This window comes from Apodemus sylvaticus, chromosome 12, assembly GCF_947179515.1.
Source record: "Apodemus sylvaticus chromosome 12, mApoSyl1.1, whole genome shotgun sequence".
Classification (NCBI taxonomy): Eukaryota; Metazoa; Chordata; class Mammalia; order Rodentia; family Muridae; genus Apodemus; species Apodemus sylvaticus.
The window spans coordinates 57,329,246-57,352,672 of NC_067483.1; the positions used below are offsets into that span (position 1 = coordinate 57,329,246).

At 39.4% G+C, this 23,427-nt stretch overlaps 1 protein-coding gene across 1 annotated transcript in view; it reads right to left on the reverse strand.

The window, feature by feature from the left end:
* Nucleotides 1–18,709, reverse strand: part of Pla2g4a (phospholipase A2 group IVA) — a 146,772-nt gene extending 128,063 nt beyond the window's left edge. The window contains exon 1 of the mRNA XM_052200672.1: nucleotides 18,605–18,709. The gene's annotated coding sequence lies outside the window, so the exon portion shown is untranslated. The remainder of the gene's footprint in view (nucleotides 1–18,604) is intronic.
* Between the last annotated feature and the right edge of the window lie 4,718 nt (nucleotides 18,710–23,427).

Genomic DNA, 23,427 nt, shown 5'->3' on the forward strand with positions numbered 1-23,427 from the left:
CATGCATGAGACCTTGGGGTCACAACAAAAAAGGAAAAAGGGAGAGAGGAAAGGAGGGAGGGAGAGAGGGAGGAGGGGAGGGAGGAAGGGAGGAAGGAAAGGAAGGAGAGAGGGAGGGATGGAGGGAGGGAAGCTAAGGGAGACAGGGCATAGTAAAAATGTTCTTCAGGTTGAAAGGGAGTGACAGTAGGCAATAACAATAACCCAGTTCTACACAAAGAAACAGAGGTAAAGGAACCAATAAACTTAAATACAAATGTAAATATTGGGAAATGTTTTCTTATCTTTATCTTTATGTCATGTAATGATAAATTACACTTAGCTGATTTAAAAAAGCTATGTGTGTGATTTCAATATAACACACACACACACACAGTGATAAATGTAGTTTTGCTGGAGTAAAGAAAAGACAAAAGATGGTCTGAATCCACAGGAAGAAATGAAGAATATCAGACTCAGTACAAATTTTAGTTTTATCTCTATATTTTATAGAAGGATGAGGTTTATAGAAACATGATTTATAACACATGCAGACATGATACATGTAACAGCCCTAGCCAAATACGTAAAGCAATATTGTAACTACAAGGAAAGACTATTTTAAAAGAATAATTTACTACTCACATGAAAACTATAATAAATTAATACATATAGCTTAGTTTCTAGAACTACTAACAAACTCTTTCAAACATCATTGAAATATTAACAAAATTATTTAAATGAACCACCAGTCCAAAATGTTTAACAGACAAACAGGATCTCCAGAAAGTAGCTACAGAGAGAAGTACAGGGGGAAGAAGACTAAAAATAAGTACATATGGAACTGAGATGCAGAAACAACAATGGCAGAGAAAAATTTAGTCCTCTCTCTATCATCAATAAATGTGAAACCAGATGAGGCGTCACACATCTGTAGTGTCAGCACTTGGTAGGCTATGTCAGGAGGATTATAGATAGGTTCAAGGTCAGCCTGTCCCGAGAGAACCCTGAGAGCTTCTGTATCTGCTGCCTGTTGCCTGACAGGAATAAATCACAAAACTCTAGTACTTAAGGCACAGCATACAGGACTAGAGAATTCAAGCTTCCTCCCAACTAGCTATTTTGCATATTTTTCACATGTTCTATGCAGGCTCTTAGACTGCTAGAGAATAATTATCATTAGCATTCTTAGCTATGGACCCTGCATGTTGTATTTACAACCTGCAAGACAAAATGAGGCAACATTGGCATGACTTGTGGGTTAACAAGTTACTTTCTAATTGGAATTGAGGTCTTCTACTCCACAAGAAGGAATTCATGTCTGGTACTGAAAACGTGATCAAAAGCCAATGGTTGGTGAAGTCACAAGCCTTACAGAGGATGATACCCTTGCTTGCTTTTTGCTTTTTGGATTTTTTGCAGAGAGAGAGAGAGAGAGAGAGAGAGAGAGAGAGTTAAGATAGATATAGATACGATGGTTTGCCAAACTGCCTTACAAATATTTATGTGTCTTCCCATAAACAGTGCTGGGCTGGTGTCAGTTTTGATCAAATAGCTTTACTTTGCAGTATGTAGAGGTTACTGTATAGACTCACAGCCAGGCAAAATGCTGAGAATAAGGCATCCCTGAATGCAGTCATCTATATCACCTTTCCCAGAGGCTCAAGGAACACTGTAGACCAGAGGATGGAAAGAATTTAAAAGCTGTGAAAAGGGGGTAGAGTGGTGTGGAGTCTGTGGTTTGGACATGACAGGATTATCATCCTCCTGAACTCTCATCATCTGTGATCACCATCACAGGACAAGAACAAGATGGGGATGTGCAAGATCATGTCCTGGAATACGATGGTATTAGGAGCCCCAGCGTCTCCCTGGAGACCTAGAAGAACTTAGTGGGTGCTAAAGGAGAGAAATGTTTTCTTGAGTGGTAGAGCCACTGGTCAGTTGTTCATGCCTCTGTAAATAACCTATTAAAAAATAACCTATTAAATTGTCTGTTCTGTAACTCCAATGAATTTCATTGTTTCACAGGGAAATAAATCAGAAACCAATAAAACATGAAGGCGAGAGTGTGTGTGTGTGTGTGCGCGCGCGCGCGCGCGCGCGCGCGCGTGTGTGTGTGTGTGTGTGTGTGTGTGTGTGTGTGTGTGTGTGCATAGACTAGTCAGCAAAAGGAAAGGAATCAGCAGAAGTGGGAATGAACCGAGGGTAATGAGGTGTGAATGTAGTCTAAATGTATTATAAACATGTTTGAAAATAACAGAAGAAAACACATCATGGAACATGCTAATAAAAACTTAAAATTTAAGTAAATAACAATAAACACATGCACAAATGAAAAAAATAATAATAATAAAGAACAACAACATAGTAAGAAATATTCTCAAAAAACACAACAGCAAATTTATGCATATAAATCTGTCCTCCTGTCAAAAGTCAATGGCTTTCTGACTAAATATTACCAAAGACTTGTAAACATATAAACAAAGTCTTAACACTTTAGCATTACAGCCTATTTATACTACTGTACTACTATTAGTGTCCTGGCTATGGTAAGTGCTTTGGTTACATACAATGGGGCACGTTAGTAAAAGACACACAAGAACTCTGTATAGCACTTTAAAGATTTCTTATCTTAATTATCTCTAGTTTATTTTAAACTACAGTACATGTTATGGGGGCTGTGGTGATACATGCCCTTAATCCCAGGGATCTGGAATCAAAGGAAGGTGGGTCTGTGAGTTCAAGGTCAGCCAAGGCTACATAGTAAGACAGTGTCTCAAAAGAGAAATGTCAATAAACCTCACTTATATGTACAATTTTCATTCCAGGAAATGAAGCAGTCCTAAGGGAATCGGGTTAGGATAGAGTCACTTTTCCTCAAGACAAAATCATGCAGAAGTTACTGTCAGTGAGTCCACTTGTGTAGTTCTGGTGAGGAACCAGGTCTCTCTCCCCCACTTTTCCCCTGCTGTGACTGACAGTAATGGCAGCAGATACCTTAGGTTTCTGTGGTATTAAGACATCTCTACCCAACAATCCATAGTAAACACTAGGAAAATGTCTTTACCCCCACAATTAGCTCAGTCTTGGAAATTTTACTACAACCAAGTTGCACAACTGTTCTAGCGACTTCACAAAACAGAAGGGTTCTTTTCATTTCTCCTAACTAGGCTAAACAACCAGTTTTCCTGTGTAAAGACTATCTCTAACCCTGCAGTAAGAGATATGAACCTCACAGTTTGGTTGGTTTTGGAGGTTATTGGGTTTTTTTTTTTTCTTTTTGTTTTGTCTTGGTCTTTTTTTTTCCATCCCTACCCCCCACCCCCATGCCCAACAATTAGAAACCTCTGGAATACTCAGAATTGGGATACACTTCCCAACACACACTTTCTTCTCTTAGCTTTCAAGAAATGATTAATATCATATGCTGTGACCAAAACCCATTTAGTCATGTTGGGGCAACACAGACTTCTCAGAAAAAGTGAATAAAAACAAAAGGTCTGCCCTGAAGTGCTTTGTCACTTCTGTCTCTCTGCAGAGGGTGACATAACAAAGGTAGAGCATCCTATAATTAGAGCCATGGCATCTGGTGGCAAGAAGGACAGGAATTACATTTCCTGGGTAGTGACGAGCTTTCACAACATAGCACTGCCTTCTCAGCCAGAGCTAGAGCTTTTTCTCCCTCTCCTGCCTTGATCCCCTGTGTATTCTGTTGTATAAAATGAAGAGGTGACTCTTGCATCTCACAGATTCATTGAGTAAAATGAGCAAATATATGTCAACTCCAAACACAATCCAATGAAATGAATAAAATAATGTATTGTTGTTTATAAAACTTATGCCTTCCCAAGCTGCCTCAACTCCATAGGAGGTGTTAGGCTCTCTGGGGAGTTCTAGGAAGCCTGAAGTTGGCCAGTTTGTTGAGCAACTCTTATACGGATCTTGCGCTTTTTTGACGGTCAACTTTGAGTTTTTAGTAGAAAATATGAAGTGCTTGCATTTCGAATCCACTGGGACTTTAAAAAGTAAAAGCACTGGGCCACTGGTTTGTCTGATGCTAGCTAGAGCAAAGGTTTTTCTCCATTATCCTGGATAAGCAGGTGCTCTGGAAACAAAAGAACTTTGCTCTGGGTCCTGTCAGCATCTTCCCTACACATGCATAACCACCCAGGCATTACTGAAGTTCTGTTCTTGAATGGGGTGAATGAGGCTTCTCCTTTTTAAACTAGAGCTAACCAAAGCTTTCTTTCAACCACAGGCAGAGAAAAAATGAACAATAGGAATTTAATCAGTAAATGTGCCAGGCACGGTGGTACATACCTTTAATCTTATCACTCAGGAGGCAGAGGCAGGTAGGTCTCTGAGTCAGGGGCTAGCCTGGTCTATATAATGGGTTCCAGGTAAGCCAAGGCTACATAATGAAACCCTGTCTCAAAACAAACAAATAAAAATGTAGTTAAAAAGAAATGAATAAGAAACGTCCACCAAGCCACATTACTTTAACACAGAAAGCCTGAGACCGTCCTTGTTCACTCGAAGATGCAAAGGAACATTCCCAGTCTCCGAGACACAGGTCGTCAGCTAGGTGGGTTTCTCAGCCCAGGCACATAACTGCAGAGCCTACCCAGCACATCACGATGCCATATGCTGGAACCCACGCTCTTCCTCTGGAGCTGATTTATCTTTCCCTCCCTGCTTTCTCTTGTAGGTCTCTAATGCTTCTTCCTAATAATTCACATGGGCCTTCCTTTTTTTTTTTTTTTTTTTGATGTGTATTAACTTTTATTATTTTTAATCAATTTCATTTCTTTTTTTAAAATATTTTTATTTTCTATATTCTTTGTTTACATTCCAAATGATTTCCCCTTTCTCGGATCCCCCCTCCCCATATGTCCCCTAAACCTTCTTCTCTCCATCCATTCTCCAATCACCTCCCTCCTTTTTCTCTGACCTGATACTCCCCTCCAATGCTAGATCAACCCTTTCCAGAATCAGGACCCTCTCCATACTTCTTCATGGGAGTCATTTGTTATGCGATTTGTGCCTTGGGTATTCAGGGCTTCTGGGCTAATTAATATCCACTTATCAGAGATTGCATTCCATGTGTATTCTTTTGTGATTGGGTTACCTCACTTAGGATGATATTTTCCAGATCAAACCATTTGCCTAAGAATTTTGTGAATTCATTGTTTCTAATTGCTGAGTAGTATTCCATTGTGTAAATATACCACATTTTCTGTATCCATTCCTCCTTTGAGGGACATCTGGGTTCTTTCCAGCTTCTGGCTATTATAAATATGCCTGCTATGAACATAATGGAGCATGTGTCTTTATTGCATGCTGGGAATCCTTGCTCACTCTAAACCCACAACCACATACAGAGCACGCACCAGCCAATAGAATAGAGTCTATTGGCCTAAAATAGGCCTTCAGAGAAGCACAAAGTAGGAAGATACACAGGAAAGTGGCAAGGAAATGTTAGGAAAAGACTCAGTGCTAAAGATTCCCGGTCAGCTGCGGCTCTCCCTGGAGCTGTCTGCCAGCCATTCAGTGTTCTGCGCAAACGCATTGTGAGGAAGCACCGTTGATACATCTAGTAGCTCCGACGCTTGTGTTTCTGCATGATAGCTCAGCACAAGCTGTGCTCTTCATTACAAAGTGGTGGCCCTGACTCTAAACAGCACAAGGAGAGTTCTGCTTCCTTCCCTGTATTCTCACCTTAGGCCAGGAGCAATTATTTCACTACTCTTATCAAAGGACAAATAAACAAATGATGACTTTTCATGGTAGACTGGAGAAAACTGCCCAGAATATAAATGAACCAGGCACTGAGAATTCTTGTAAGGGAATTCTCTATTCATAGAACCTAGAACAATAAACTGCTAGGTATCAAAGCAGTTGCTTGTTTCAGTACTAATTTTTTCCATATTAAACTTTATTTTTGTGATAGATATGTGATCAATCAAATTGATTTCACTTGATGTCTACTTAAATATTTTGAACTTTTTTATTCTTCTCTGTTTATTCTTCTCTCATACAATAAATACATACTGACCACAGTCTTCCCTCCCTGCAGTCCCCCACCCACAGTTCCCCCATCTGCCTCCCCTCTACCTTCAATCCACTCCTCTGTTTCCCTTAAGAAAAGAGCAGGCCACCCAGGGATATCAATGGAACACAGCATAAAAAGTTTCCATGAGATTAAATACACTCTTGTTAATTATTCCCCAGCTACTTAAGTAATGGATGCATACTACCTCATTTATTTTTCTTAACAAGATAAGAATTATTATTCACAATTTAAAACAAAATGAGTTTATAAGGCTGAATGATTGGTCAAATTGACGACTCGAACTCAGGCAAACTCTACATCCATGCTGTATAAAACATCTCTCCCAAGTAGGATGAAACATTAACAGGACTAAGCCAGCCCTAGAATTCTAACCTGTTTGGTAGCAATTCTTTCTTGCTATATGATTCTGACATGGCAACTAAGATTCTAAAGGGCAAGCAAGATGACTCAGTGGGAAAAGGGACTTGCTGCCAAGCCTGCTGACTTCGGTTCAATAACCAGGACCCACATGGTGGAAGGAAGAGAACTAACACTCCAAAGCTGTACTCTGACCTAAATACACACACACACACAAACACACACACACACACAGAAAGAGAGAGAGAGAGAGAGAGAGAGAGAGAGAGTGACAGAGAGACAGAAACAGAGAGGAAAAAAAGAGTGAGCACAAACAGCTGTTGAACACAAGCAATATCAACATACACACATATGCTCATGAAATAAAGACACGAGAGAGAGAGAGAGAGAGAGAGAGAGAGAGAGAGAGAGAGAGAGAGAGAGAGAGGTAGAGGAAGAATGGAAGGAAAGAAGGAAGAAAAAGAAAGAAGGAAAGAAGGAAAGAAGGAAAGAAAGAAAGAAAGAAAGAAAGAAAGAAAGAAAGAAAGAAAGAAAGAAAGAAAGAAAGAAAGAAAGAAGAAAGAAAGGAAGGAAGGAAGGAAGGAAGGAAGGAAGAAGGAAGGAAGGAAGGAAGGAAGGAAGGAAGGAAGGAAGGAAGGAAGGAAGGAAGGAAGAAAAAAAGAAAGACTACAGTTTTGTAACAATCATTCATTTTCTTACAATTCTAGAAAGTGGAAGTCCAAATCAAAGCACTGCACATTTATGTCTTCAGAACCCCTCATTCTATGCAGGTGCTGGTCTTCTCACGCAGTCCCAACATGTCTCTTCCCTCTTCCCAAATGCCCCATGTGTCTGTGTGTTCAAATTTTCTGTTAGGAGAACATCTGGGCTGACTGGATTATGGCCCATCTGACTGATCTTTTTTAAAAACTAATCATCCCTTTAAAACACAGTTCAATAATGGGCATAGCAATTCAGACCTCCAGCAATGAGGAATAGACTGTGATGCCAAGGTGTTAATTACTGAGCAAGGCATGAAATGAACGGGAGAACGGAGTTTTGCATCCTGGTCTGAGCCACAGTTTTGGTTAGAAGGCAGCACTCACCATTTCACTGGGGCAGCCACCACACTGACCATTCAGCAGGCTTCCATCACGGCCCTCAGCATTCCACATCAATGAACACTAGTTACTGCCTCCCTCCTGGTAGGATTTTCCTACACCACCTTGCCACTAAGAAACACTCACTCAGGGGGAACCCGTGCATTTCAGCATACATAAACTGGCCAGCCAGTTTCACAGTGAATTACAAAGCAAACCACCTCAGTCCCCAGACAATATTCTCAAGTTCTTTCCTTGACATTCATGTTGGCTGTTATTTTCCATCTTTTCACCTAGGCAAGTGGCCATTGTGGTCATATTTCAGAGTCATAAAATTTTGAAGTTGGAGGAAATACTTTTATCAAGCCAGCCATCATTGTGTACCAAATTTATAAGCAGCAGCCTAAGAAACAGACAAGCCCAGACTAGCTAGCCTAGCTAGAGGACAGCTGGACAGTCATTTCTCACTCTATACCTCAGTGTATACATTAAAGATTTTTAAAATTAATAAAAATTAAAATGAAATAAATATATGCATTTTAGCTGGACCAGTAGGTTACTAAGTTAATAGTTCAATGCTATAGAGTACATTTAATGAATGAACTTTTGAAAAAGTAGTAGCTGAGTTTCCCCATGTTATGTCTGAAGGATAACTTCATGCTTTTTTTCTTTTTTTTACTTTTCTATATTTGAACCACAGTTATAAGCTGTTTGCTTATGAATATTACACAGATTTTTTTTTTTAAAAAAACTCCTCTTGTCAATCAGACCAATAGTGGAATAACATTATAGTGATGGCTGGAAAATACTCAACATTCATTTTTAGAAAATATAGAGTAGATTGTTCTGCCTTCCCTCTTATAGAAACTGAGAAGGTGAATCAGTCAGCGTCAACCCTTTAAAACACATTGAACAGAGTTGCACAAAGTGCCAAGAAGTCGGGTGTGCTTTGAAGCCACGGCTGTGTGTTCTCTTCAGACTGGAAGTTGCAAATACGGCTCTTTGGGAATCCTCATGTTTCACAGTAGGACCCACTGGCTCTTTAACTGATGGGTTTTGGTTTTGTTTTCTACCCATGATTAACTAAAGCTTACTCTGCAGGGAAAGCCCCATATTTTCTCTAAGACGAAATCCAGGCAAAGCCTTCTGGGAATCCACCCGAGGAGAAGAACTGCCTCCTGGGAGCCAGCTTCATTCTAAATGAATCTCTGTGCTGGGCTTTTTGATCAGCATGGATTAGCAACTATTTTGGAAATTTGGGATACTGGTCTTGTTTGCACTTTAAAATGTGATGCCAACAAGATCTTTAAGTGGCACCACTGAACTAAAAACTATAAGGGGAGATGTGCAAACTTGGGGGAGCACTTCACACAGCTATCTAAGCATCATGACAAAGCTTAACCATTAGACGTGAGACCACAAGTCCAAGGGTCCAGGATTGTGTAACATGGAAAAAGAGTTCAAGAACACAATTTTCTTCTCAGATATAAGAAATCTTAAAAATCTATTTCTAGATACTATGACTGGCAATTCCCTTTGTGAAATGAGAAATAAACCCAGTCTTTTGCAGGACTAAGGTGTCTGTAAAGAAAGTTTGTACTTGAGGGAAGTATTCTCTCAATCGTTCTTAATCACCCTTTGGTTGTGGTACCTGGTGGCAGTCTAGTGAAGGTTAGGAAGGAACTCCTCAATACAGCCTGAGGTTAAATCCATTTAATAAAACCATCAGATTACAAAGGGAACCGTTATGATGAGATACAGTACTGTGGCAGAACTATATTGGGTAAAATGACAGAAAATGAATTCTCTCTGTGCCATTGTCCTTCGCTGACACCATAATGCTCTTGTACTACACCTTGAATATCATACAAAGATGAATTGAATTAGACGATTAAAAATAATTTCATTTCCTCCAAATATCAGCTGTATATTTCTTCCACCACCTGTGTGCCTGAGCTAGAAAGCTATACCAAAGGTCTTAATGAAATCCATAGGGTCTCAGTACAGCTTCTACCAATACTTTAAATATATATATATATAAAAATTAACAAAAGAAATGTCTGACAGTCTCCTTGGTTTTACAGATGAGGAAGTTGGCTGACTGTCAACTAAGCCATAACCTAAGGAACATGGGCAGAACCAGGATGGAAGCATACAGTGACTTTCCATTTCATGACCTTCATGAAAGGGGGCAGAAGGAGGGAGAGAGAAAGAAAGGGAAGGGAAGGGGTTCCTAAGCATGGGGCAGTACAGCTATTCACAGCAAGGCCAGAGACAATCGCACAGCCTCTGACCAGAGTGTCCACTCCTCTGACATGCTGGACAGCTTGATCCTCTCAGACTTAGGTTTTAATTAGTTCAGAAACCAGGCTCTTTTATGTACAGAGAGTTTATGAAAATGGCTAATGGACTTTTTAAAATGTGATTTATTTTTAGCTTTGAAGAAATATATGAGTCAATATTTCAATAATATTGTTTTTGTCATGGGTAGGAAGAACCCATCACTTTGCTTATGATAGCCAGCTGTTCCCTAAGACTCTGGTGCTTGAAAGAGAAGCAAAAGAAATGACTTTCAGATAAGAAAGAAAGAAAGAAAGAAAGAAAGAAAGAAAGAAAGAAAGAAAGAAAGAAAGAAAGAAAGAAAGAAAGAAAGAAAGAAAGAAAGAAAGAAAGGAAGGAAGGAAGGAAGGAAGGAAGGAAGGAAGGAAGGAAGGAAGGAAGGAAGGAAGGAAGGAAGGAAGGAAGGAAGGAAGGAAAAGAAAAAAGTTGAAAACAGAACAGTCCAATAGTAGGACTCTAAGAAAGATTCTCTTTTTGATTATTGATTTATTGCTAATTGTCTCAAGCATAATATGATAATGGCTCAGTTTGGAATTGCTTTTGCTTTTGGTGGTACTAGGGATAAACCCCAGAGTCTCACACATGCCAGGCAAGGACTCTTCTGCTAAGTCCCAGCCCTGTACTGTAGAATTCCATCAGTGTAATCAAATTCTAGACTATCTTATCAGATACACCCACAGTCTGAGAACCAGGTATTATGACACACACTGTCATCCCAGCAGGAGAAAGCTGAGGTTCCAGAGTGATCTAAATACTGAGGTCCAGTCCAAAATGCCTGTCTTAAAATAATAATGCATATGTAATTTCTCCTCTGAAACTGGAGTGGTAGACAAAAGGCTGCCTATGTGCTTCCCAAGTGGGACCCAAGGACATTACTAGGGACCCAGCAGGAGCTGGGGGATCGGGGGAAGCAAACAGAATTCAAAACTCAAATCAACTTCAGCAGCAATTCTACCAATTGGCACATGAAGAAAACAAATTCCAGAGCACATCAGCTCTTGGAACAGGTCAAAAGTCATTGAGATTCGATGAAGTGTAGAAGCAGGTCTAACATGGACAGGGAGAGGCATGAATCCAACAGGGGTTTGAGAAGAACAAAGGCTCCATTCCTGCCTACTGGAAACCAAGCCAAAGCACAACACACCCTGCTCGTTACTAACTAACTTGCATTAAAGGACCTGAGTCCTAAACGTTCCTGGATTTCTATGTATTTTTATTTGAGGTGTTTTATGTTTAAGGTCTGGTACTATTTGGCTCTTTGTTTCACTGAATACACTATTTTGTTTTCAAGATTTTTAATTCTTCCTTCCTCCTTTCCTTCTTTCCTTTCTTTCTCTCTTTTCTTTTCCCCTTCCTTCTCCTTTTTGGAACAAGAAAAGTAAAACAGAAGACACACTCTAAAAATCAGCTGCTTCAGAGACACCACCCAACCAAGCCATGGTTGTAATCTAGATTCCCATCCTCAGAACCTGAAGAGGTAACACCGCTCATGGAAGTGACTTAACTTCCTTCTCACCTTCCAGGACCTCACCCACCTATACTCTCTTAGCTTAGGACTGTCCCTACATGCGACGATCCTCACTGAAGAGGCAGCCTTCCATCCCCTGGATAGACCTAGTGCCCATGGCTCTAACTGAGAGGTTCTTACATCTTTACCCCCTCAAGAACTCTATTCTGATGGCAAAGATTTTCTTTCATGAATCATCAAACATTAGCTGCAATCAGATCATCTGATGGACAATGTACTATCTCCTCCAGTCCCTGATCTTTCTAGAAAGGATCCTTTCCTTGCTGTATCTAGCTAGATCTGCCCTGTTCTCTGCTTCCAGCATCTCTATCCAACTTCCGCTTTCTCCTAAAGTCTGTCTCCGTCACTGCACTGAGACGGAACTGGGGATGATCAGGAACAACCCCCACCTTCTCTAACATAGAAACCAATTCTCTACCCTCATCCTACCCAACATAAGTTTCCTCTGGAACCACCATCCTTCCCAAGCTCCCACATTACCCTAAACCCCTCTTATCTCATCTGCTTCTTTGCAGGTTCCTTTACAAATGCTGTTCTCTGCCAGGAGCCCGTGTGAGCCATGCTACCCTCATTCTATGCACCTCAAACTCATCGCCTCTCATCCCTCAAGTCTTCTTAAGTTGACCATTTCACCATTTGTCATTGACAAGAGAGAGGCATCACTGCAGACAATGCAAAGGAGGGAGGAAGTTCTGTTTACATATTGTAAATGTTTACATATTTTAAAATTAAGTCCCTGGTTGTTGCTAACTCAGGTAATAAATATAATACATTATAATAACTGTTTGATAGCTTTAATTTAAACCTCTGTATTTTGATATTTATTTTCTAGTTTTGATAGTAAGGTATTGCACAGGTTCAGCAAATACATCACCAGTGAGCTATGTCCGAGTCGGACTGTTTCACTATTCACTCTGAGTCATGACCTCATTAAATTGACCAGGGGAGTCTTGAACTCACTCTGTATCTTAGGTAATCCTTCAACTTCTGATTTACCTGCCTGGGATTATAGGCACGCATCTATACCCTTGATTTCAAGAAATATATTTAAATTATAATTTTTAACTACAACAAATCTTTCTAACATGTGTAAGTTGTACCTTCTGAGAATCAGGACCCTAACAATACTTAGAAGATGTTATTTGTGCATGTGCATTTTACAGTGAGAGTAAAACGCTCTTCCATGAATTTTAAAAATGGCAGGTTTTCCATTCTTTAATCTGTGTTCAAAAACTCAGTTGATTTTAAAATCATCTCCCTCTACTTTATGACAGTGGATGAAAAAGATATCGAAAGCTATTTGGAGTTACAGTGGACACAGTAAGTAGCTGATGGTTAAAAAGACATCATGATTATAGATGAGACAGTCTATATCTATGATCTGTACCTTATACATCTTCATGCACTTTCCTCCAAGTTGAAGTTTTTATAAATTCTGACATAACTGCTCTAAATTACTTCTCTCAATAGTTTCAAAATATTGCATAAAATACAGGTTTAAAAAAAAAAACCACAGAATCAATTGCCTTTTTGATTTTCCATAAATAAACATCAGAACCTAAAAATCTAAGACATACTTTTTCTTCCCCTAGATGACCCCGGACAAGTAGTATCTTCTGAAATTACAGATCTGTGACTCCAACAAGGAAATATCTTTCACCCAGGGGTTAGCAAACAGGTTTGGTGCTTATAGACTGCATTTGACTTGCTTATCTTGTCAAAGCTGTGGGCAAGAAGTGTGGTGCAAATAGGAAGTGTGCCAATCAACTGGCTGAAATTCAGAAGCTATTTGCTGACCTAATGTTTCTAGAGGCAGAGTCGCACCCAGCATCCAGACCTCAGCTGTTACTTATGACCAAGTCATACATATGCATACTGAGGAGAGTTTGTAATTGAAGTTTATAAGCCTTCAGAAGAAGCATCTATCTTTGTGCCTGTAAGCGTCTAGATTGCTAGGAAAAGTAAACTTCTCATTTTGTTCCACAAAGAGCAAATGTAAATGCTTTATACTGTCCAGGACAATCAGAGACGGAAAGAACTTTAAGACTCCAAATAGTCTGAAAAACTTCTCTGTTGCCACCTGCATGTAGATCCTTTCATTAAATAAGTATTTCTTATTGTGATTCATAAAAAATAATCAGCTTTTAATATGTCTATTTTGTAGATGTGATAAAACATCATATGCCTTATTTTTTTAAAGCACTATGTGACTATATAAAATAATAAGTAGTTCAAAAGCCCTGATATTACACATCTAAAATTAATCTTTTCAGTCATTCTGAGATGTTGGTACAGTGTCCTGTCAATCAGCGAGCAGGTGGCAAAGGCAAAGCAACAGAGCCTCTGTGGGGCTGCGCTGTGGGGCTACGCTGTGGGGCTGCGCTGTGGGGCTGCGCTGTGGGGCTGCGCTGTGCGATCATGCACTGTGTTACAGGTTTTCTGTTTACCCTAGCTGGAGGAGGCTAACAACCACAAATATGGCGAATCAAGGACAGGGAATATGAACAACTTTGTTGCTGCAATAAAAAGTATACAAAGTATATCAGGTGGATGGCCTTGGACATAAGCTTATACAGAGAGCTATTTGATTCCCACCCAAATTTCTCTTTTTATAGTTGTAAAAGTCAACAGCAGTGACTGCTCTGCTAATTCAGTTATCAACAACAACATCAACAAAAACACAAAATGAGTGGAATTTTCTGTTCTGTTTGTGATGTTTGGGTTTGTTTTTTTTTTTTTTCTTTTTCTGTATTGGGGACAGAATCTACAGTTTAGTGAATGCTTGACAAGCAAAGGAACTTAATGTGTAGCCCAGGTATGCCTTGAATTTGCTAACCTCCTGCCTCAGTTTCCTAAATAACTGTGATTACCTGCCTGTGCCACCAGCCTCAGTTAAGAATGAAGTTCTTATGCTGCCTTCCTGTAAACCATTTAGCACTATATAAATAGGACATAATGAGAGAACTTGTATTTTTCTTCAAACTAAACAATTGCAAAATAGCTCATAAACACAAACAAATAAGGAAGAAAATGTAAGTTCAGTTTTGTGGACACACAAGTTGCCTATATTTGATAAGAATGCCAAAATTAGACATACTAGGGACACTTTCTGCTAACTCAAAACCTACCCCTTACCCAAAATACATAAAGTTGCCCATAGACTCCAAGGCCAGGCCAAGGTGTGGAAGACTAAGCAAACTGTTGCCAGCTGCACATGCTAATGAGGAAGAAAAGAAAGATAAGGTCTGCCTGTCTACTGACTTTTATCCCAGCTCACTCAGCAGACATTTGTGGAGTTTCTCTAAAGACATTTGAATTAATTAAGTGATTAAACTGGTAGTGCAGGTTTTCAAAGCTGCTTATGGTCAGCACTGAGTTATTTACATTTGTTTAAGAAGAGAAGGAAACTGTATTTAAAGATTGCTATGGGTGGATTAAGAGTCACAGACAAGAAAACACTAACTGAGGTCTACACACCAAGAGCAGTGAAAACATGCTGCAAACCCACCTGCAAAACACAACACACACGTGCTTGTACACACACACACACACACACACACACACACACACACACACACACACAAAGGTAATGGTATCAAAAGATCAGAAGAATGTCTTCCCTGCTGGCTGCCTTCTCTGGAAAGAACCCCAGAATCATGATCTGTTCCCCAGCTTTGTTATAGAAGATGATGGGTTGGTCTAGGTTGGTTATTGACAAACATGGACATTCTTTTTAGAAACTTTCTTATTAGCAAACATCATATAGCCAGCTCTTGGCCTTTGCCCTACTTTCTCTTAAGCAAACCTGGATGACTCCAGTGCTGAGAAAGATATTACAGAAGTTGTGAGGCATCTTCTCAGAATTCTCTTGCATTTCCTCAATTTTGGTCAACTGTGAGTCTATGAGAATATGATGGGCTCTCACGTTTTTGTGCATTCCCATCCGTTGTGAAGGGAAGTTCCTCGAAACCCTGAGACAACTACCTAAAAGATGAAGAAGAACGTCTACAGGATTTCTATTTCTACTTTCGAATTATGTCTGTATCATTAAGACTCTTGATATATGCTCCAAAATCTATGAGGATTCTAAAATATATTTGATAATGTGAACTATAGCTGTTCAGATTTGCTGGGCTGAACGTTAACACTTAGGAAAAAAAATGTTAAAGTCACATCTAAAGATTCACCCTTCTAAGTAACCATTCTGAACATTTGCTAAACTTGGTTAAGAAAGAGATATAATTGCAAATAAGGTAGCACTCTTCCTGTAGCAGTTGTCTGAATGACTAGATTCTCTGTTTATTCTGTATGATACCATTCAATGTTTTCTTAGGCAAACTCCAATACTTAAGCTACTTAAGCTAATTCAAGCTACTTAAGAACGGATACACTCCTCGAAAGCAAAATGGCAAAGATTAACTAGTAATCAGCGATGCTTTGTTAAATATTTTGAGAACTGTCAGCATACTGCATTTTATTTGTATTCCTATTTTACAGCTAAAAGAAATAACAATATAGAGATTAAGTACCTAGGTGGTTTATGATCTCATTTGCTAACTAGAAATGCACTTGTAAGGCTGAATCATACTGAGCGATACAAACTAATATAAGGGTTCTAGATTAATACAATCAATCTAAATATTCAATAATTTATAATTGGTCAGTTCAACATATCCACAGACTAAAGACAGCTCATGGTCTTTAGTTCATAGGTGATCATCAACCTTGGTAGATTATCATCACCTACATGATAGCTGACTCTTAGTAGAGGCTTAAGAGTATTTGCTAAAAACATGGATGAATATAAAGTCTCAATTATAAAAGATGTTTTAATCATAAATCAGGACAGAATGTCATATAAAATGGCACCAAAATCTAACGCCCAAATTTGTAAGTTAATGAATAGATTATACAATATAAAGAAAAGTGTGTAAAAGTGTAAATTAATGAAAATACATTGATTCTTTTTCTATGTGTTGATGCATGCTAGATAATCAATAAGTACTAAAGGAGTGAATAAATAAACAACGGTCATTGGAAAAAATTAACTCCTTACAGGAGAATACATACATATTTTTTATTTTGTTCTTTGCAATTTTTCTATCATTTAACAAGATTTTTTACAATAGGTGTGAATTATATCTGTAATAAAAATAATATTAAAACACATGATCAATCTGGGAAATACAATTCAGAATGTTAGGAGAGAAGTAGAATAATATAGATATTCTTCAGGATCCAATCAAAAACTTGCATCTGTTTCTCCATTATGTTAACTGTGTTTAAACAAAAAGACTCATCAAAAGCTGAAGACAATGATAGGCCTAATATTCATGGAGATTATTGTTGGAGTTGAGTCTAGAATCCAGGTCACTGGCTTTCTAGGAAGTGGCTCTACTCCTGGCAGTAGGGTGCTTGGAGTTCCTATCAGCGAACAAACAAGTGTCCCTTGAGATGCTCAGTATGACAGTGAGGCAGCTCCAACTCACATGTGGAAGCAGTTGCTGCTTAACTTGATAAATTATCAGAAAATCCAAAGGTTTATGAAATGTTCCATTCCTTTGGCAAATGTGTGGATTTCTTTCTTTCAAATTTGTGTACACTGGACAAGCATGTGTTCATTATCTAGAAGAACTTCAGAGTTCTCAAAATGTTTGTAAAGGAGTTAGCGATCAAAAGGAAAGAAAAAGAAAAACATATATGTGTGTATGTGTGTGTATATATATATACATGTGTGTATGTATATATGTATGTATGTATGTATGTATGTATGTATGTATATAATTGTATATATTACCAGCATGGTGGCATATGGTGGAGGGATGTGGTGATGTACAAAAGAGGAGGGAAAATGAACACGGCAACTTTTGTCTTCCTCTTTTTTTATTCCTTGAGCATGTTTATTAATATTTAAACAATCAAACAATCAGTTTCAGGACTCTGCTTTCTAAGTAGCAGCACTAGGAAAGGCAAGGGTTAAAGGCAGGCCAATTTACCTCTCTGACATGAACCTTAGAGGCCAAGGCATGTGTTTCATAATTTTATTTTTTCTATTTAAAAACAAATATGAAATGCTATTTTAAAAAACGTATACAGTTAAAATGAAAGCTTCTCTTCTCATAAAATAGGTTTTCCTTAGAGGAAATTTTGTAAAACTTTGAGAGAAGGCTAATAAACTTCTCTATGAATTTCACAATTATTGCTTAATTTAAAAGTTAACTCTTCCTGAGCTCAATGAAAACAGAGACCACCTTCATTGGCAAGGTCTCATTATATCTGGGATATAATTTCAGACTCCATAGGTTTATTTCATTAAATTCCCTGTGAATCTCTTCAACTGCAATTTCAAATGTATTCAACAAAGAGAAGCAAAACAAAATATAACCATTTCCCAAATTAGAATCCCAAATATAATACTAGAATTCACGTACATCTCTAATGCTCTCCCCTGGCCTTCAGTGAAAGCAATTTAAACCATCAGCCAACATCGGGAACATTTTTCTTAAACAAGTGTCTGAAGTGATGGATATATATTTAAGGCTGAAATCATTACAAGTTATAAAAGACATAAAGAGGTTAAATCACTTATTTCAAAACCAAGTGCCTTTCCCCCTTCCACCTTTTGAACACCAATTCTAAAACGGTTTTCACATCCAAAATTCAAGAGTGCAACTTGAAAAAAAAAGTATTTTCCCAAAAAGTTTTGACCTGTTCTCTTGTCACAAGTTACCCAGAGACTGGGAGCAGCAATGCTTGTTCACGATTCATTTTTCAGTATTGTCTGTCACATCACACAACAAGCCATTAAATACCCAGAAGTTCTCTGCATACGTGGCTTTTTTTTTAATCAATTAAAATTTAAATGAGTCACCAAACTGCCCCTAAACATCTTCACTGACAAGCAGCATGTAACTCAAATCCAGGAGTCAGGAATCACTGGGAGGCATCACGTGGAACACTAAAGGCGCGCCAACTCACTTCTCTATAAAGACTCTATTGCCCAGCACCGGCTGAAGGAAACAACCTATACCTTTATTCCAATCTGCTCTGACACCCAGGAAGCCAAATCCGCATCGGTTAGAAGGAAACTGAAGCCTGCTTTGTGAACCTTTCCCAAAGGCAGAGGGGGGCACGAAGTGAAGTTTCATCGCGCGCGCGTGGCTGCCTTCCTCTTAGGAAGCTGCCCACGGAGAGCTATGGAAAGTGCAAGAGGAAGCAGGCAGGGAGAGTAAATGCAACGCTTACAGTTCTCAGAGTTAAATGAGACTCCTCAGGCTTCTCTGCGCCTTCTAGCTCTGTCAGTCGGGAGCCCTTCACAGTTCCGACTTCAAGAAAGTCTTCTCCCGCTGGTGGGCGGGGCTAAGAAGTGGGCTGGTCTCTGTGGATGTTAAGGTGGAATTCAAGCCAGCTCCTCTGCTGGAGACAAACGTTCTAAATGTACATGTTTACTTTTCAGAAACAGGCCTTTCAAGTCAGAAAATACGCTTTAAAAACTTGTGATCTAACTGGTCCTAGGGGTGTGCATGAAAATATGCTTTAAACATATGACCTAACTGGTCCTGGGAATATGCGTGTGTGTGTGTGTGTGTGTGTGTGTGTGTGTGTGTGTGTGTGTGTGTGTGTGTGATTCTGCTGCTTGCTCTTAAGCAGTCACTACTTCCTCTTTTTTCCAAAAGACTAAAAAGTGAAGTTGAAAAGATAATGAATTATGTTGAGTATTTTTAGAGTCTTTAAAAGGTAAAGTTTTAAACAAACCCCAAATATAAAACCCACACACATTGCAGTTGAACAATGTTGGACAGCTTTAAAAAGCAAACCTGTTCAAGCTTTCCTCCCCCCCCCCCCCAGCCCCCAAACTCAAGACCTCTGAGTTGTTTTAAGACATTTCAAAGAACAGAATACATAAGTTCCGACTTAGAAACAGTAACAAATCAGGAACAATTCCAGGTCTGTATTTAATTTAAATGACTTCTACATGAAGAAGAAAGTATTGTATCCCTTGCAAGCCTGGTAGCTCACGAGTGTGATCCCAGCAGGTAAGAAGTAGAAACAAAATCATGTATGAGTTCAAGGTCAGCCTAAGCTACATCATGAAGCTATATCTCAAAGCAAAGAGACATTATGAGAATTCATGAAACCCTGTTATTCTAAGTACCCTGGTTAGGAAGCCTGCAAGACTTCTGCCTTATCGACAGCAGTAACCATCTTGCCCCTTCCTCTCTACAACTCTGTCATCTATCTCCTAATTAATATCTTCAATATTTTTTAAAAGCACTTTTTCTTCTCTCCGTTTGCTTTGTATTGCTGGGATAACATTTCCTAACCAGAAGCAACTTGCTAAGGGAACATTTTATTTGCACATACAGGTCCCAGTGGCAGTCCATCAGGAAGAGAAGTCAGAGTAGGAATTCAAAGCAGAAAACCTGCAATTCAAAGCAGGACCTAAAGCAGAAACCAAGGATGGATGCATTTTTGTTCTCGTTTCATATCTTATTCTTTTTTATGTAGGACACAGGCTCTCATGCAACCTAGGCTAGACTCAAACTGAACTGGCTAGCAACAGATGACTTGGAATTCTTGACTTTCCTGCCTTCACCTCCTTGGAATCAAAGGCACATGACACCATGCCTAGCAATAGACGCCATTACACTTTTTTTTTTTAATTTTGTTTAAGTTTTTTTTATTTTATTGTTTTTTTTATTCGATATATTCTTTATTTACATTTCAAGTGAGTTTCCCTTTCCTGGGTTCTCCCCTCCCTGAAAGTCCCATAAGCCCTCTTCCCTCCCCCTGTTCCCCCATCCACCCCTTCCCACTTCCCTATTCTGGTATTCCCCTATACTGCTGCCCTGAGCTTTTCCAGGACCGGGGCCACTCCTTCCTTCTTCTTGGGCACCATTTGATATGTGCATTTTGTCTTGGGTATTCCAAGCTTCTAGGCTAATATCCATTTATCAGTGAGTGCATGCCGTGAGTGTTCTTTTGAGGCTGGGTAACCTCACTTAGGTTGATGTTCTCTAGCTCCATCCATTTGTCTGAGAATTTCATGAATTCATTGTTTCTAGTGGCAGAATAGTACTCCATTGTGTATATATATATACCATATACCATATGCATCCATTCCTCCATTGAGGGTCATCTGGGTTCTTTCCAACTTCTTGCCATTACACTTTTAAAGGTTCCCTTTTCATTCACAAATAAAGAAAAAGGCAAATCTGACACCTCCATTCTATCACAAAGTACAAGTTTATGCGGTATGAATAAATAGGTTAAACGTTAAAATAAACACAGCAATCTACTATGGACTTTATGGCTACATCATGTAAGTCGTGCTCACCAACATTTGGATGAGGATTTAGATTGCCCTAATCCCTTCTTTCCACCTGCAGCAATAATTTCACAAGCTGTTTTTTGCCCTCCAAGATCCCTCTAAATTTGGTGCAGCGAATGTCTGTCCAATTTTAGTGGCTCTGTCACAATGGGCACAAACCCCATTACTCATCTCACAGAAGGACTTCCAGGCACTGCAGGGTTTTGAAAATATTTATGCTGTTGGAATTTAAATGCGCTGACGACAGTGTGTAGTCTAAGCCCATTGCCTCTGTATTGAGGCAATTCTGAGTAGAAAGAATTATCTCTGAGTAAATTTCCTGTATTTCTCAAGTGGCTGAGCCTTGAACGATGTCACTAGAAGGTTTTTCTTTAGCACATCGGTTGCCTAGGGCCAAGATAATAGCATTCTTATATGTGTGTTTGTAACACCACTGTCTGCAAGCTCAGGAATACTCTACTGTTTGCTCTCTCAAATACATGGTCAGGCCTCAGCAGCTACTTTGAAAAATCCTCATTATTTATGAACATGTCATTTTTCTTCAATTAGACACACAAAAAACAAGTAATTTGATTTTTTTAACCCAAATAACAAAGATAGTCACATACCAGGCTTTCATCTCATTTTATTGATCGCATGGCTTCACAGTCTGCAGTTGTCCCATTTATTTTTTGGAAGTGAAGTAAACATTGAGATAACTTGCAATAAATATATACTATAAACTGCTTTTTCCAAAAAATTGCTGGTCATGGGACGACCCTTAAATCTTAGCCCTTCCAAGACAGGGGCAGAGGCAGGCAGGTCTCAATGAGTTGAAGGTCAGGCTGGCAGTTCCTGGTCACCTAGGACTACATGAGACACAGGCTCAGAGAAAGAGGAAAAGGGAGAAAGGAGAGAAGAAAAGAAAAAAAGAAGGCCATCCAGATGGCTCAGTGTGTGTGTGGGGGGAACTAAAAAATTTGTTGACCTAAGTTTGATCCCTGGATCCCACACTACAGTGGAATAAGAAACCTGACTCTTGAAAGTTGTTCTCTTACCTCCAGAGGTACACTTGTGCACATGCATGTGCAATATATTAAATAATATATTATTTCATATGATAAACACAATTTTAATAGTAATAAATATAAACACAGAAAAATAAATAATGAAACATTTACTTAACGAAAGAATCATACTGCTCCAAATAAGCTAAATGAGAACCTGGGGAGATGATGCGGTTGCTAAAGAATTTGCCAAAGAAACATGAGGATCTGGGTCCTGGTCCTTCGAATCCATATTAATGCCAATTCATTTCTTCAACCACAGCACTGGAAGGGTAGAATTATGTAGAACCCTGGGGCTGGGTGGTCAGTTGGTGAGCTCCAAGTTCAGTAAGAGATATTGTCTATAAATAAATAAATAAATAATAAATAAGGTGGAGGAGTTGGAGAAATGGCTCAAGAGCCCTTGCTGCTCTTCCAGAGAATTGATGCTAGATTCCCAGAATACTTGTTGAGTAGCGAACAACTGCCTATATTCCAGCTCCAGAGAATCTGATGTCTTTTAGGCCATCCACACATAAGTGACAGAAATAATAAAATAACTTTTAGAAATATATAAGGTGGAAAAGTGACCAAGGAAGGCAGTAGATATTGACTTTGGCCTCCAGGCATGTGCCTGTAACACATATAAACACTCACATATGCATATACACACCACACACCATGAAAGTACACACACACAGACATACATACACACACACACACACACACACACACAGACACACACAGATACACGCATACACACACAAATTAGCAAAATAATTCAACTGTTTTTTTTCTGTTGGTGGCCCATTAAGAAAAGCGTTGATGGTACTACCAAGTTAAATATCTCTTCTTGAACTACTGTGTTGGCACATAAACCTTATGCATCAACTAGTCTGGGACTGTGGGGAAACAGATTGTTGGGAAAACATTATTTCTGAGTGGCTCCCTGTGGGGTTACTAGCAGAGATCAACCTTTAAATCAGTAGGCAATCCTCCTTAATCCATGGGGGTAAAGGCATAAAGTGAAATAACTTTCCAGGAAGTACTAGGGAGACAGCAGACAGGACAGACAGGCTCCATGGTTTCCTGGACCTCCATCCTAGATGATGGACTTTGAAAGCTACTGGATGAGAACAAGATGGACTTCAGAAGCTACTGTGGTCCTGGAAAACCTGTCTAAGGATGTGATATTTTGGCTCAGACTTGGAGGAGGAAATCCAAATATGGGAGGAATGTTCCAGACAAAAAGACCAGGAGGTATGCACACAGAAACCTAAATTGGCCCATGGAATTTGAAAAACGTATATGACAGTTCCAGGAAGAGTAGGGTGGGTGGGGGCTGGGGAGTGAGGAGGAGTGGACAGTGGGGAGGGGAGGGCTGAGGGTGGGGTGGAGTGGAGCCTGAACAGCAAGCACTGAATCGAACAAGGAAGAAACGAGGGATAAGTTCAATCAGAAATCCAAAGGGGGGGGTCCTCAAGCCAGGGTAAACAGAAACAACAGAGGTGGAGGTCAGGTCTAGCCCAGTGCAGTGCAAAGGCATCTCTAGCATACAGCAGAGCCTATGGAGAGAGGAGCTGGAGGCAATTTTAGAAATGTACATTGGAGGTCAAGTTTTTAAAAGTTTTAACAGACATCTAGATTTGGACCTAGAGTGAGATGCTCTGGGTTATCTAGAACATTCTGCTCTGAATGCAGAGGCTGCCGAC